We start from the raw sequence: 14,333 nt of genomic DNA, 5'->3' as shown, positions 1-14,333 counted from the left end.
TTTCCATAGCTGTATCTATCTGTGACATCTATAGTATGTAAAGATATATGTCTTCACAATTACTCAAATAGGTTACATGAATACATAGATGCTGGTAAGACAAATTAAAATGATATTTTGAAATTTACATATGGCATAATTTAAAGTAAGTGTCATTGGAAACATTTCCTTATTTAATGATCCTTCCTTGGAGACTATGCCCTGAAGCAGCAAGGACATATTTCTCCCCTTTTTAAAATTAAAGTTAATTTGCCTCATCAGCTTCCTTAAAGTAGAAATGTAAATATCTGAGACAATAAACTATTATTGGGCATTATAAAAATGATGCCAACTTTTGAGTGACAGGCTTAACATTGAAAATGGAGTGTGTACTGTAGGATGTGTAAAAAAGCGTGTATTTTCAAGGATACAGATTGATGTTTCAGTTCTGATGTACAAAATACAATAAAAGATATTAGAACATGTTTTATTCCATAGTTATATTTTTCAGAACTGCATATTTGAGATTAGTATCAGTTGTGATTTACTTATCCCAATTTCTGTAAAAATGGGAGAGATATAGTCTATAGAATTATTTTTTCTTTAAAGGTCATTAAAAGCAGAATTCTTTCTGTGTGTTGCTACATAGTCAACACCTTAAAACTTCTCCTTATAACCATTTTGAAAATTATATCAATGATACAGGCAACTATTAAAGATGCAGTAGCTGATTTCTGTCTGCAGACACTGGTTATTTGAAAATTATATTAGCTAACACAGAGTAACTCACAGCTTGTGCCTCAGATGCAATAAGCATTCAGCAAGAACTAATGATTAATATGAAGGAGTAATGTGCAAATGGTCTCACAGTTTCTAAAAATGAGAAGAGAGCAGGAAGGGAACCATCATGTCATCCTGAGTTATCAGGGGCACCACATTGTCCCTCAGTATGGCACATCTTCAGAATTTGAACAGTCAATAAATCCACATGGGATGGTGTGCTAATGAAGCGTGCTAAAGCAATACAAATCTGTAAGCTCAGCAATAGGCAGTGTTATTGAAATTAACCCAAAAGGTGAAGTAGAAGGATCTTCACAATTACTTTTTAAACTCTGACCACTTAGTTTCTAACATGGAGAAAGTAAAGCAAGGGACCTAATGCAAATCTGATGGTGCTGGCTAGCAATTACATTCTGGAGCTGGAAAAGAATAAGGAGATAAGACATCTTGCTTGCAGTTATTTTCTACCTCAGCTATTTATACCTCCTCAGGGGTTTAATATACTGTGTTTGCAAAACCTCTATTTTGTGAAATCTCCCCTTTCCCTTTGTGTGTATGTATATATAGATATAAATGCACACACAAACACACTACACTCTGGTAAATCTTATTTATTAATCATATCAGAGTTTTTTATTTATTGTTTTAGGCCACTGCTTGTTCTATATATGGGTATTCTGGCACTAATTATAGAACAGATTGTGTTGGGATTTCTACAGGACTGCACTATGGCAATACAGATTAAGCAATTAACCTTGATGTCACTGTAATTATTAAGATACTTTAGCAAAATGAACTAATTTCCCCACAGGATGTTCTGCTGAAATCAACTTCCACTCTTTTTAAGATGCCAAAATAGAAAATGTTAATGGAAAACTAAGTTTGCAATTTTTGTAAAGTGCTGGGCCTTTTCAGTGGTCATCTTTTAGTGTTTCACATAACAGTTCACCCCAAACTCACAAATATATATTTTCTTAATAGATAAATAAAAATACATGGAATAATGCTCTAAGGAGGTCACTGAAAAAATAGAAAAAAAAAAAAAAAGGTACAGATAACATCTCTTCACTTGGTGCTTTTACCATGCAAATTCTAATCTTAAAATTTTAAAATATATAGTCAAGAGAAACCAGCTTGTATTTACATTCTGTACACTATTCAGGTAATAAAAACTGCTTGCATCCAAAATAAAAATATTATATGCTGAACTTTACTGTATTAGAAACACAGTAATATGAAGTATTTTGTCTTTATATTTACATATATATATATTTAAATTTTAAATTTCTCATAGTCATCTTAGTACTTCAATATTTTAAAATTAAATTTCTGTCAAATGTTGCTTAGTTTTAACTAGTTCAAATATGAAGTAAATATTAATCTAAAAAAACATTTTTTTAACATCTCATTATTATGGTCTTTTACATGCATCTGTCCTGACAAATTTTTTTGTAAAAAAAATTTTCTTGAATCAACATTAATATTTTGATCATTACATGTAATAATATTAAGACTAATTGCAAAAGTAAAATAAAAGGAGAAAGAAAGACCCTAAGGAAAAAAAAAATTAGGCAAGAACCAGGTATTATTTTGCTATATTATTTATTTTTTTTATTTAGAAAATTTTCTGGTTTTCAATGCTTTTTTTGAAGACAAATTTGAATGTATTTTAATTAATTTTTAAAATTCTAAGTAATTACTTGGTAAACTAATGAAATACACATTCAGAATAATTATTGTCATAAAATTAATTGTATCTATATTATAATAAATTGTAAACATGACTATTATTAATGAGGTTTAATTTACCTTCCTATGTAGAAATACAACCACAGAAGAAAAATGGTGAACATGAAGACAGAAAAATCCTAATTTTTTTAGATTAGATAAAACCCCATAGTTTGCCTTTTTTATAATTCTTGTAATGCAGCACATTTACATAGTACTGAAGGCTGTTCAAGCAGCTACTTCCATTATAAATGGAACTGAAGCTATTATCAGTTATATTAGTAATTTTTCAAATAATGTCTTTTTTCAAAAGAAGGAACAGTCCTTGAAATTCTGCATTCTCTATTTCACAGCAGAACTATTTTCTTCTTTTTCTTCAAACCTTGAAGAAGTTGAAGGGAAAAATATTTAGAAAATATGTAGTCTTTGTCAGGCTGATATTTCCTGGGTATACTTATTTAGAAGAGCTCAGAACTTTTTTAAAAATTGTTTTGTTTTTATGGAAAAACAAGACTTGTAGGTTTTCAGAGATTTGTTTTCATTTTGAAAACAGTGGCATATTTACAGACACGAGTACACAGAGATGCAACTACACTGGAGTCATTTATGCAGGGGTGTGTAATGAAGTGAATTGGAAAAATTAAGAAAAAATTAAGCCGGTTAGGATACTGAAGAATTTACAGTGTTCTAAAAAGAAAGGGAAATTTAATCTGCAAATGTCTCTTTTCTCAACAATTGCTGTTTTGATTGAAAACAATAGGACTGCCCTAACTACCAAATGCCAAGAAGGGCCTGTACCTGATTGCTCCCAGCAAAGGGCAAGCTCATTTCTCTCCTGCTCTGTCCTACAGGAGTCATTGCTAAAAGCAGCAGTTTAAGTAACATATTCCCAAGAGATGCTAGCACAACACAGGCAATCCACTGCTGACTATATCTGGCCATTTGTGGTTATAATTTGTTCTAAATTATTTTCTTCAGTAATATGTTTTTTTCACTTGCCCATATTTAACTCCTTTCCTCTGATTTGCAGATATTTGCATTACTGGAAGACCTTGTCTGTCTTTAGTACATTAAAAGTTTCACTGTATTTTAATGTGCTTGTAATATCCCAAAGAAAATATTCTACAAAGAATTTAATTGTGAGAATTATTGATTAGTAGTTCTGTTAATGAGCTGGATATTACTCACTTGGAATACTTAAGTAAGTTCTTTGAAGGTGTTCCAACTATGAGGTGACAGATGCCTTCCAGACAAGTACCACAAATACATACATTATATGGAGAAATAGGAAAATTACAAAGAAGTGAAATGATTCACTGGGATCCCTGCAAGAGCTGAATGCAGGAAAATAAAGAAAAAAAAAAAAGTACACAACTGCTCTGAGGTGAGTTATAGTGCATTGAATAAGCATAGTTATTTAATATTTCATTTGTTTAGTCTTTTTTTGTTGTTTGGGGTTTTTTTTTGGGGTCAGGTTTTTAATAAGTATAATAGATACATTTACAAAGAAAGGCACTTTTCCCTCTCATTGACTGCCATAAGGAACAATATTATTTTGATATTATACATTAATTTGCCTCCTGAAAATATTTCTAAAAGTATTCATTTCCATTTCTGTAATGTGTGGCTGTGTGATTGTGTAACATACAGAACAGGGAGACCATAAGAACTTTATGCCTTCTCATCTCAGGGTCCAAAACATGAGCCTTAGGTCTCCCCTCTCTTTTACTGGGATGTTTTTCCCCATTCTCTTCTCTTTCTTGTACCTGTCAAAGATCCTTATTCTGCTGGCTCTTGCCAGCCATTCAGGGCCATTTGCAGGGGGATGAAAAGTCCCTGTGGAGCACAAGCAGCAGGAGCAGGTGAGCAGGGCTGTGATGTGCAGTTTGCACAAGAAGGGCACATACTGGGGGGCTGTGTATTAGGGGGGTCTGGCGTTTTGGCTGGAGGCTTTTTGGATTGGTTTTGTTGTTATTTTTTCCCCAACTTGACTAGATCCAGGAATGATTTACAAACATCCTAAAGCCATTGCTGCTGCTGCCATCACGGGTGTGCTAGGGGATGTTTAGGTTGGACATTAGGAGGAATTTCTCCACAGAAAGGGGGATTCAGCATTGGAATGTGCTGCCAGGGGAGGTGGTGAAGCCACAGTCCCTGGAGGTATTTAAGACTGGATGTGGCACTCAGTGCCCTGGTCTAGTTGATGAGGTGATGTTGGGTCATAGGTTGGACTGTGATTTCAAAGGTTTTTTCCAACCTAGCTGATTCTGTGATTTTTTAATCCTTTTTAATCCTAAAAGGTCCTTGATTTTTCCTTCCCTCATGTACTGCCATTATTATATAGTTTTTCTTTTAAATAATCAATTACCTATTTCACAAATGGCTGCCCAACAGTGGATGGACAATTTGTTTCACTGTTTTCTGTTGGTCAAGGCTGAAAATGCTATCACCTTGTTTTCTTTATTGTGACACTTGAATTTCTATTTAGATTCATTAATGTCATAACAGGGCTTCACAAATAAGGATATTCAACACAGCTTTTTCCTCTCAAAGCATTTCCATAGGCAATGCATGTCTAACATTTATGCAATATTCTTCTATTTTTATATGGGCAGTGTAATCAATGGATTACAATGGAGAAAGAATAATTTCTCTGAAATTCTCTGAATCAGAAATGTTGAAGAATCAGGCTTTTGGGAAGTAAATATTCATAAAGCAAAATTAGACACATAAACTGTACAGGAAGATGATATCATACTGTCTATGTCAGGAAAATTAAAATCCCTATTAATTTTTTTAAGCTAAAACTTACCTAATTGCTTAATTCAAACCTAATAGTAATTGAAAAAAAAATTTAGAAATCTACACTTTGTAAATTTACGTATTTATTTAATGACTGTAGGTACTTTCCTAAGCAACCTACCAGTCAGATGTACATACTCTCTTAAAAAGTTATTACTTTTGTGATTTCTAGCAGTGTTTCTATGAATACCACTGCACAAACTTCCTCATAACTGAAATTTTGATTAAAATTTTTTGAATAAACAAACAATTCAAGAAAGATAAAAGATATTAAATACAAATAAATTATCTCTTGAACATGAATCTGTAAAATGCAGACATGTGGATGCTAATCAAATATTTTGAGAAAGTTAATTACTTGTAATATGAGGAAAAAAAAATTATATCGATTTATCATTTTGCATATTCTTATGCTTTCTGCAGCCTTTTGGTATATATAGGCCTGCCAAGAAAACACCACCTATAGTCTGATGTAAATTAAATCCTTTAGCCTGACATTAAGACTTATTTAAACAACCATAAAACTGACAAGTTTAAAGAAAAACATCAGTTTGTTTGGCCATTTTTTTTTCATTGCTTTCATAATTCTCTAAGTTATTTTTTTCTTTTAAGAAGTAAGGCAGATTCAAAACTGCTATTCTAAACCAAATGCCATTGAATAGAATCTGTAGAGTATTTATTTCTGAAGGCTTTCATGAAAACAAGCAGCAAGATAAAGGAAAGAAACAAAAAAACTCCAAAAGATTTAAAATAAAAGGTTCAAGTTAAATAAGAATTTACTATTCTTTTTTTTTTTTTTTAAAGGCTGCAGGAAGTTCTCAATCATATCACTATATTAGGGAAAAGAGGAACCCTATGGTACTAAACTGTTTGAAAAATGTAAGAAGAAAAAAACCTTCATATTCTCTTTTTCTAGTATGTCTTTATAAAATACTAAACAAAAGAGAAATTACCTTCCTTGACCTAATTTTAATCAATAGTTCTTTAAGGCATATATAGTGTCAACTGAAAGGAGGAAATGCTGCTGTAAAACAGCATTTGTGTCTCCACAAACTCTATCATTATTCGTGTCTCAACTTTGATGTTATCTTCATAAATTTTAAGGTATCTCAGTTTTGCTGGTGAGATCAGCTTCTTAGATCAGAGAAAAAGTTTTTGAAATGTTATAGAAGTTACTAATATCTTTGTAGAAATGTGAGTTACCTAAAAGTAACTATCAGCACTGCAGCAACACTTGTATTTTTCTGTCATTCATAATGTTGCATGAGAATAAAACCTCATGAAGCTTTTGAGCCTTTTGAGCTCTTGGGAATGTACATATAAGTATTGTTTTACGCAATAATCTTTACAACCCAACCTTTTCTAAGATATTGACAGTTTGAGGTTGTTGGTTTGGGTGAGGTTTTTTTTGGTGGGTTTATTTTGGTTTTGAGCATAGAAGGTTATAGAAGAAGGCTGGTTCCCTTAGTTTTGCTTTAACCTACATGTAATTTCCCTGTAATAAAGGAAACAGCCTGTAATAAAGGGAGCAGCCTTTATGAGAAGTAATTCCATTCTGTAGATTAATAAAGACTACACCAGCATTTTTAGAAAACCAAAAGCTTAAAAAATATTTTTTTCACATTTTTAATCTACAGGGATATCTACACTGAAACATTTAACTGTCAAGAGTATGTCACCTACAGTATGATGCAAAAGAAAACATTAATTTTTAATGTATTAAATACATTAATGTATTTAATGTATTAAATACATTTAATGTATTAAATACAATACATTATTGTAGTGGCATTAACAAGTTCCTTATTTTGTTTATGTATTGCTGGCAAGTGCAGGGAATGCTGTTTACCCTACACATGAGTTGATGTAATATTTTCTTACTAAGGAACATGATATGTTATAACAAGTTGTTCACTAGACTAATGTGAACATGAATGTATTGATGACATGGCTTTCCTGAGCCTACTATATAGCACTAATTTTCTCCAAGTCAATTGAAATCAGTCTGTTAGTCATAAATAACTGGAAACTTGTGTCATAAGAATTTGCTTTTGATAGGTTTCCTGTGAAGATGTATTTCCTGGTTCAAATCCCTCAGCCTACTTATTACCTCTTCCCCCTCTCATTAACAGATAGCTGCACAAGAACTGTGCTTTTCAGTAATTTCTCAATTAATTTGCATGATACCACAGGGTTTTCTGAACTTTTCATTTAATATCTCACCTTATCAGTAGTACTGCTAGTAATTTTTGCAGATCCTTTTCTCTCTTAGAAACTGGCACCTCAGATCCCATTTGATACCTGCAGGGACCCTGTAGTGGAAAACTGAAAGGGATCCTTAACGTGAGGCAAAACACTAAGACTAAATTATACCCTACAACATTCATACTTTAAAATAAGATACATTGATTTAGCTACTCTCCTCTTCTTTTCTTATTCCTTCCTCTATTCATTCCCTTTTCTTCATTCTTTTGGAGCAATCATCCTGACTTTTTTGTCCCATTTCATATCAACTTCTGAGAAAATTATCTATAAACTGAAAAAGCACTCAGAAACAGTGATGAAGTTCTGATACCTCCTTCTGGGTCACTATAGATATAAATGTTATGTTTGAAACTTCCACAATAAATTCTTATCCAAAGAGATAAGCAAAATTCGAAAAAAGTATTAAAAAGTGTTTTCTTAATATTTTTACCTTTATCCTTCAACAGTTAATAAAATTGTTGTCTTGTTGGGGTGTTGACCAGACAACCTTCTCCAGGCTATTTTCTATTCTTCTATCAGTTAGAAATCACAGAATTGCAGATTCCAGGACTCAAAGTGAGCTGAAAAAGTCACCTGTAGTCCAAAGATGGCTTCCTTGGGAACACAAACTTTTTATGTTAATTGCTGCATACTTCTAGCAGCATTTATTTTATTGAGAGAAAAGATGGTTTTTTGCATGTTTAGTATTCATTTGAGTGATAAATTGCTGTGATGACCATCTCCTTAGAAAAAATGGATGGAAACCTGTGGCTTCCAAGAAGATTCAAAGCTTCATTATGAGGCTGGCATGGACAGTTTTCCAGCAACAGGAAAGGTCTGTCTGCTACAACAAAAGACAGAGGTGAAAAATGACAGGATTTTGAGTAAAGTTTACTTTCAAGTTATTGACCTTCAGCAAATTATTCAAATTCAGAAGAAATACTGTTTAGTATACAACATAAGTGTATATTAATTTCTTGTCAATAACATCTGGCATCTTGAAAACAAAGTAGTTACTAATATTGCAAATATGTCAAAGCAGAACTTTAGAGGAAAATAATGCACTTTTTTCTTTTAGAATCGTGCCATATAGGTTTATGAAATCAATGAAAAACTCATTTCTCATATTGAAATTTTAATCTTATTTTGGAGACATATCTAAACATTTTCTAACAGGATGATTTACAAACATTATTTCAATTTACAATGACTTTAATAAAAATGTATTGAAACCATAATTTTTCAATTTTTTTTCTTTACAATGAAAGAAGATAATACTGGATGCATCTCATTGTGAGATAAATTGAAATTAGACTTCTAAAAAAACTGTAGTTGTTATAAGTTATATGACATCCATAATGAGTGGAGATATGAGATATACATATATCAAAATGAAGAGCTTCAAGTAAAAAATTTTGCTTTTGCAACACTATGATATCACAAAAGCAATTAAAATTTTTGATCACTTTTTGAAGTGTTATCACAAATTAAAAGTGGTGCTGTGTAACAGCAGCAGTGTGAATTCTGCAATGGTAGACACACAGATGATGTAATCTTTTACAGTTTGACATATCAAGGGTGCTTACAGTCCTACCAATTCTTAGGTATAGCCAGTGTAACTGTCTTTTCTGGAAATCAGAGCCCGGAGTGCTCAGTACAAAACCACAGCTAGGCTTCTCCCTATAGCAGATCCCTACATTTGTCATATTATCATAGAAGGAAGTCTATGGAAAAGAACATGATTTTTTCAGGGCAAGAAGTACTGCTACCAAGCCTCACCAAAACAGAAGAGGTAGTAAAACAGAAAGTTTTTTTGTTTGCTTTGTTTGTTTAGTGTCTTATTTGTGTACTTTAGAAAATTCTGTTCCTGTTTTCCCTACCTTAAGTTGAAAATTCAGTATAGGCAATAAGCAGTATCATCTATTCTTTACATCCACTGGATTTCAGACTCTACCAGAATCTGCTAAACCACAAGTCAACCTTTATTTCATCTGCAATTTCCTCTTCTTTGCATGAACTTTCATTGTCTTGCCCCCCTGTTCTAGAGCTCTTAGAGTGATACTCTGATGCTATAAAGTGTAGATGTAACAAGACCCTAGCATTACATAATAAATTAAGAGTTAATATAGTGTTCTCTGTGCATCTTCTTTTATTCTTAAATGTATGCATTTTAAAAGTCACTGTTGGGGAAAATAAAAAGCATCAAAAGCATTTACATAGATATCTTTCATCTGGGAAATTTTACATAGTTCTCATGCAATTTTCTTTACTTCATTTAGGACTATGTTTTATCTCTAATTAGATTTTAAAATGCAATGAGAATCTCATTGACTTTTTTAAGTGTACCTAAATACTTTACCCCTAATACACATTAAAAGTATAGAGACAGTTAATGATGCAGATATGAACCTAGTGAGATTTAAAAGGATTTTACCTGTCTTCAATGAAGAAATTTTTCTTGAAGTACTTATGGTTTCAGACTCATACATGTCTATAAACTCTCCGGTATCTACTTTTCTGTGCTCTTCTGTGTTTAAAAAAATATAATATTTTTAAGAAAAGAAACACTAAATTTGTTGATCTCTAAATATGAGAAGCATAGATATTTTCGATGAAGGAGCCTTCAAAATCTTTCAGCAAACTCTTGTTATGCTGATACAATTTATGGTACAATCCCATGCTGCCTAAATGAAAACTAAAGACTATTGCTTCCTGCTGAAAGTTTTTTCTAACATTTTTAAATATGAGTAATTACCATTCAGTAAAAGCACATATATGATCATGTACCAGCTCTGTCCAAGGCTCACACCAGGTTGTGTGAGCTCACAATGCTCACAGACCCGCTCTGTGGTGCTTAGCCCATGGAGCAGCAATGGAGTGTCCCTGTGTGCGCTTGTCACACTGATTAGGGAGATAGCTGAAATACCACATCTATACATCTCATTTTACTCTGAGGGATCTTATCCTCTCCATAGAGAAATTAGTTTGCACCTCAAACATGTGAATTAACTGAATACCTTTGGACATTGTACCCACCTAGGTCACAGTTCAGTCCTCAGTGGATAGTCAATGTCCAATGCTTTTAGAAAAAAAAGAAAAAAATGTGTTGAGTTGATGACAAATATTGGTCAAATCAACCTCCCATTCAAATCCTGTTCTCCTGCTTAATTCATCAAGAAAAGAAATGATCCAAGCAATAAGAGAAAAGGCAACAGGCAGAAACTGATGCACAGGAACTGCCACCTGAATATGAGGAAAATCTTCTTTACTGTGCTGATGACTGTGCACTGAAACAGGTTTTCCAGAGAGGTTGTGGGGTCTCCCTCACTGGAGATTTGGGAGAACTGTCTGGGCATAACCCTGTCCAATGTGCTTGAGCAGGGAGGTTGGCCCAGATAATCCACTGTGATTCCTTCCAACCTTATCCATTCTGTGATTCTGTGATAATCTTCTTACAGCAAATAAGTGAAAAAATATTCTTATAGAAAAGAAAACCCCAACAAAATCCGACATTTGGTAAGATTTCCATTGGGATAAACAAGTGCTTGACTTTTATGTTGCATATGGAAAATTTCACAGGCACAGTCTCTGAGGAAATGGAATATGAACTAAGCAGTTTCTTTCTGAATGGTGTTTTCTAGAACCAAGAAATGATCATACTAGAAACAAAGTCTTCAAGACATAAAGCCAAACACTCAAAACTCTTCATTTTACACAAGAAATGCAATTGCAGTTCTTATAACAGTGAGGATACTGATACTTATACATTTTCAACCAATCCAAATATTACAACTAATTTGAAAGTGGCTTGAAATCAGATTTTTCCCACAGCAACAAATTTATCATTAGGGACTTGTATAATTGGAATAGTTTCCATTTATTTAATTACAAAAGCATTTCATTTATTTTACCTTTGACAGAAACAAACATTTTTGATGTTGATTTTGAATTGATGCTGACATCAAAGCAGGGCTGCTACTTGTTAATGTAACTCTAGATTTTAAAATAACAGTTATAAACAGATTTTCTAAGTTCTTGCAGAAAAAAGTTCTCTAGGCAGGTAATAAAACATTAATTTTTTTTTTTTTGTTTTCTTCCAGGATGGTCATCAAGCAATTTATGCATAGGTAGCTGCTGGTAATTACTGCAAGGAATGATTTTATCTATTTTAATATTCATCCTCTTTGCACTTGGGTCATATTTTCCAGATAATGTCAGGAATTGGCAATAAGGAAGTTGGTATTAGTGAACTCAGAACTTGATCTTTTCCTAGTTAGCCTGGGAAATGAGACAAAGCAAAACAGCAGTGCTGAAGATTACTAGGAGAAAACCTGTATTCTGCTCCATTCCATGTTAAGCAATGCCATGCTATGCCATCTACACTATGCTATGCTATTCTTCTCTGCTAGCCCATTCTTTCTTACTCTGTTTGGGATGCTGGTTTTGGCACAGAAATGCTGGTGCTTATGCTACATGACATGATGCCACTTGAAAGCTGGAATGGCTGCTAGAGGCTGGATATTAATTTTTAATTGTTAATTAGTTCTCATTAATGTTCTTTCATTAGCTGTCTTAATCTCAGTCCTTCCCTGAAACTATAAAAATCCATAAAAGAACTGAAAAGCATATCCTGATACTATGTACAATGCTGAAAGGAGGAATATAGAAAACAATTCTTATATTTAAACTCTGTACACACTACTGAAAGTAGTGCAAACATTGCAGAGGCAATGGGCAAGAGGGGCTAGATGACAACTGCTGAAATTTCTGATTTATTTGTGAGCAGTGTTTTTTAGTGTTCTCTTTAAATAGAATAAAAATGAGTTGTCATAAGTTTTTATTTCTTGCAGTATATAAAATATTTTATTAAGTGTCTATCCTTTATTCATGCTTCTGAAGCATGCATGAATATGAAAGTTCTTAGAGGCACAATTGCATTTCTTTATTAAAACTCAGAATCACCCTATTATATATAAAAGCAAATATTCTAAAATACTTTTATGGATTTCACTTCTCAGTATCATACAGATTATTTTTCAGTGATAACCCTCATCTTTTGCAATAAGTTAGTGAACTGTCATCTTTACAACAACAGAGAAGCAAAGAACTAAAATACTTTAAAAGAAGAATAAGATGTCTGTGGAAACTTGTGGCACGGATATTTTTTTCAGTTATTATATGCCACCAAAAGTAATATCAAAGAGATCAACATGGTTCCTGATAAAAATATGGGGAAATTGGACTTTATTTACTAAATAAGAGAGAAGGGAAACACATATTTCTGCAGCCAACCGACTCAGATCAAGCATTTTTCAATTTTTAAATATGGAAACTCAAGAGTTAATGCCAGGTGACTCAAAAATCATTCAAAAAATCAGGAGACTTCTGGTTCAGAGACAAACTAGTTTTTAATTGTAGTATATAAAAGTATTTTCAAGGCACTTTCTTAAATTTATTTGGATTTATCAACAATTTTTATTTTAAGGCTTATCTTGGTTGCATAAAAAACTAGAGACATACATGAGATTTAATACAGCAGTCATTTTAGGACATCAGAGGTCCACCTATACATTTCTTAAAGAGGTTTTTCTTGGATAAATCATGTTTAAACAATCAGACTGGCTTTCATAGTGAAGTAATTGGTTCAGTGCATGAGGGGATAGCTGTAGATGTCACTTGATTTTAGCAATAGGAAATTTCAACAACGTCCTTCTTGGCAATCTGTTGAGGCATGGACTGTATAGATAGACCATAAATTTGTGAAAACTTATGCAACTACCAGGTTCAAAGGATGGTTAATGACTCAAAGTGGTCATTGGCTAAAAATGGAGCTCCTCTGACACATTTTCTTGTAAAACCTTTGTTTTCATTTTTCACTCAGTCCTATGACTTCTGATAAAAGTGAAGTATATTTTATTCAGCAGACATGGAAAATGGTATGTGTACATGTAGTTTCGTTTATCCTGAGACAACTGTTTGCTTTTTCCATTGTATTGAAGGATGGGATACAAAACTGTGTATTTTACCTATGCCAGGAACTTAAAAAACCACAGTTTCCTGTAAAGTGAAGGCTTTGGTATGTAGAGAGGACATGCTTATTGTTTGACTTTGGTTCCTTGCTCTCCCAATGATGGACTGCAGCCTCCTCAGGAGGTCTTAAAGGCAAGAGTCAGCATGCAGACCTGCATGGGCAACATACTAATCATCTATCTATGGTTTCTCTCAGTGAGTTTCCTTCTGCTTCTCCTCACTTTGTCACTGAAAACATCTAATATTGCTTAGATTTGTGTATCATCTGTCACAGCTCTGTAGCAGCAGTTGCAGACAGAAGGGGAAAGCTCAGACCAATGGAATCACACCTTTGCGTGTGTACCTCAGCTCAAAATTGGGCCAATTATTCTGGTCACTTTTATATTCATATATATGCTATCCTTTTCACAACAAAACCATATAGAATTATTAGCTATGACTGTTATGTAAAGCCTATTTGATTGAATATTTCTACGGAAAAGCCTGAATGAAAACAAATCTAAAAATCTTAGGGTCATAGAAATCATTAGGATTACAAAAGACCTCCAAGGTCATCTACTCCATTTGGCTTTATATTCTGCACCAACCACCTCATCTTGCCCTATGTCTAGTATCAATCATAACTTGTAATGATTGTTTTATCAAAGCTTTTATTCAATGTTTCAGTTTTACTGTAGTTGTCTAATGTCATGAAAATAATGTTTCATATTAGGATTTCAATCAGATACTTTTTCAGGCTATATAGATTTACCCATAGTTTAGCATTTCTC

The sequence above is a fragment of the Poecile atricapillus genome, chromosome W (assembly GCF_030490865.1).
Source record: "Poecile atricapillus isolate bPoeAtr1 chromosome W, bPoeAtr1.hap1, whole genome shotgun sequence".
Taxonomy (NCBI): Eukaryota; Metazoa; Chordata; class Aves; order Passeriformes; family Paridae; genus Poecile; species Poecile atricapillus.
The sequence above is the reverse complement of the archived record's forward strand: the minus strand, read 5'-3'. Positions refer to the sequence as shown.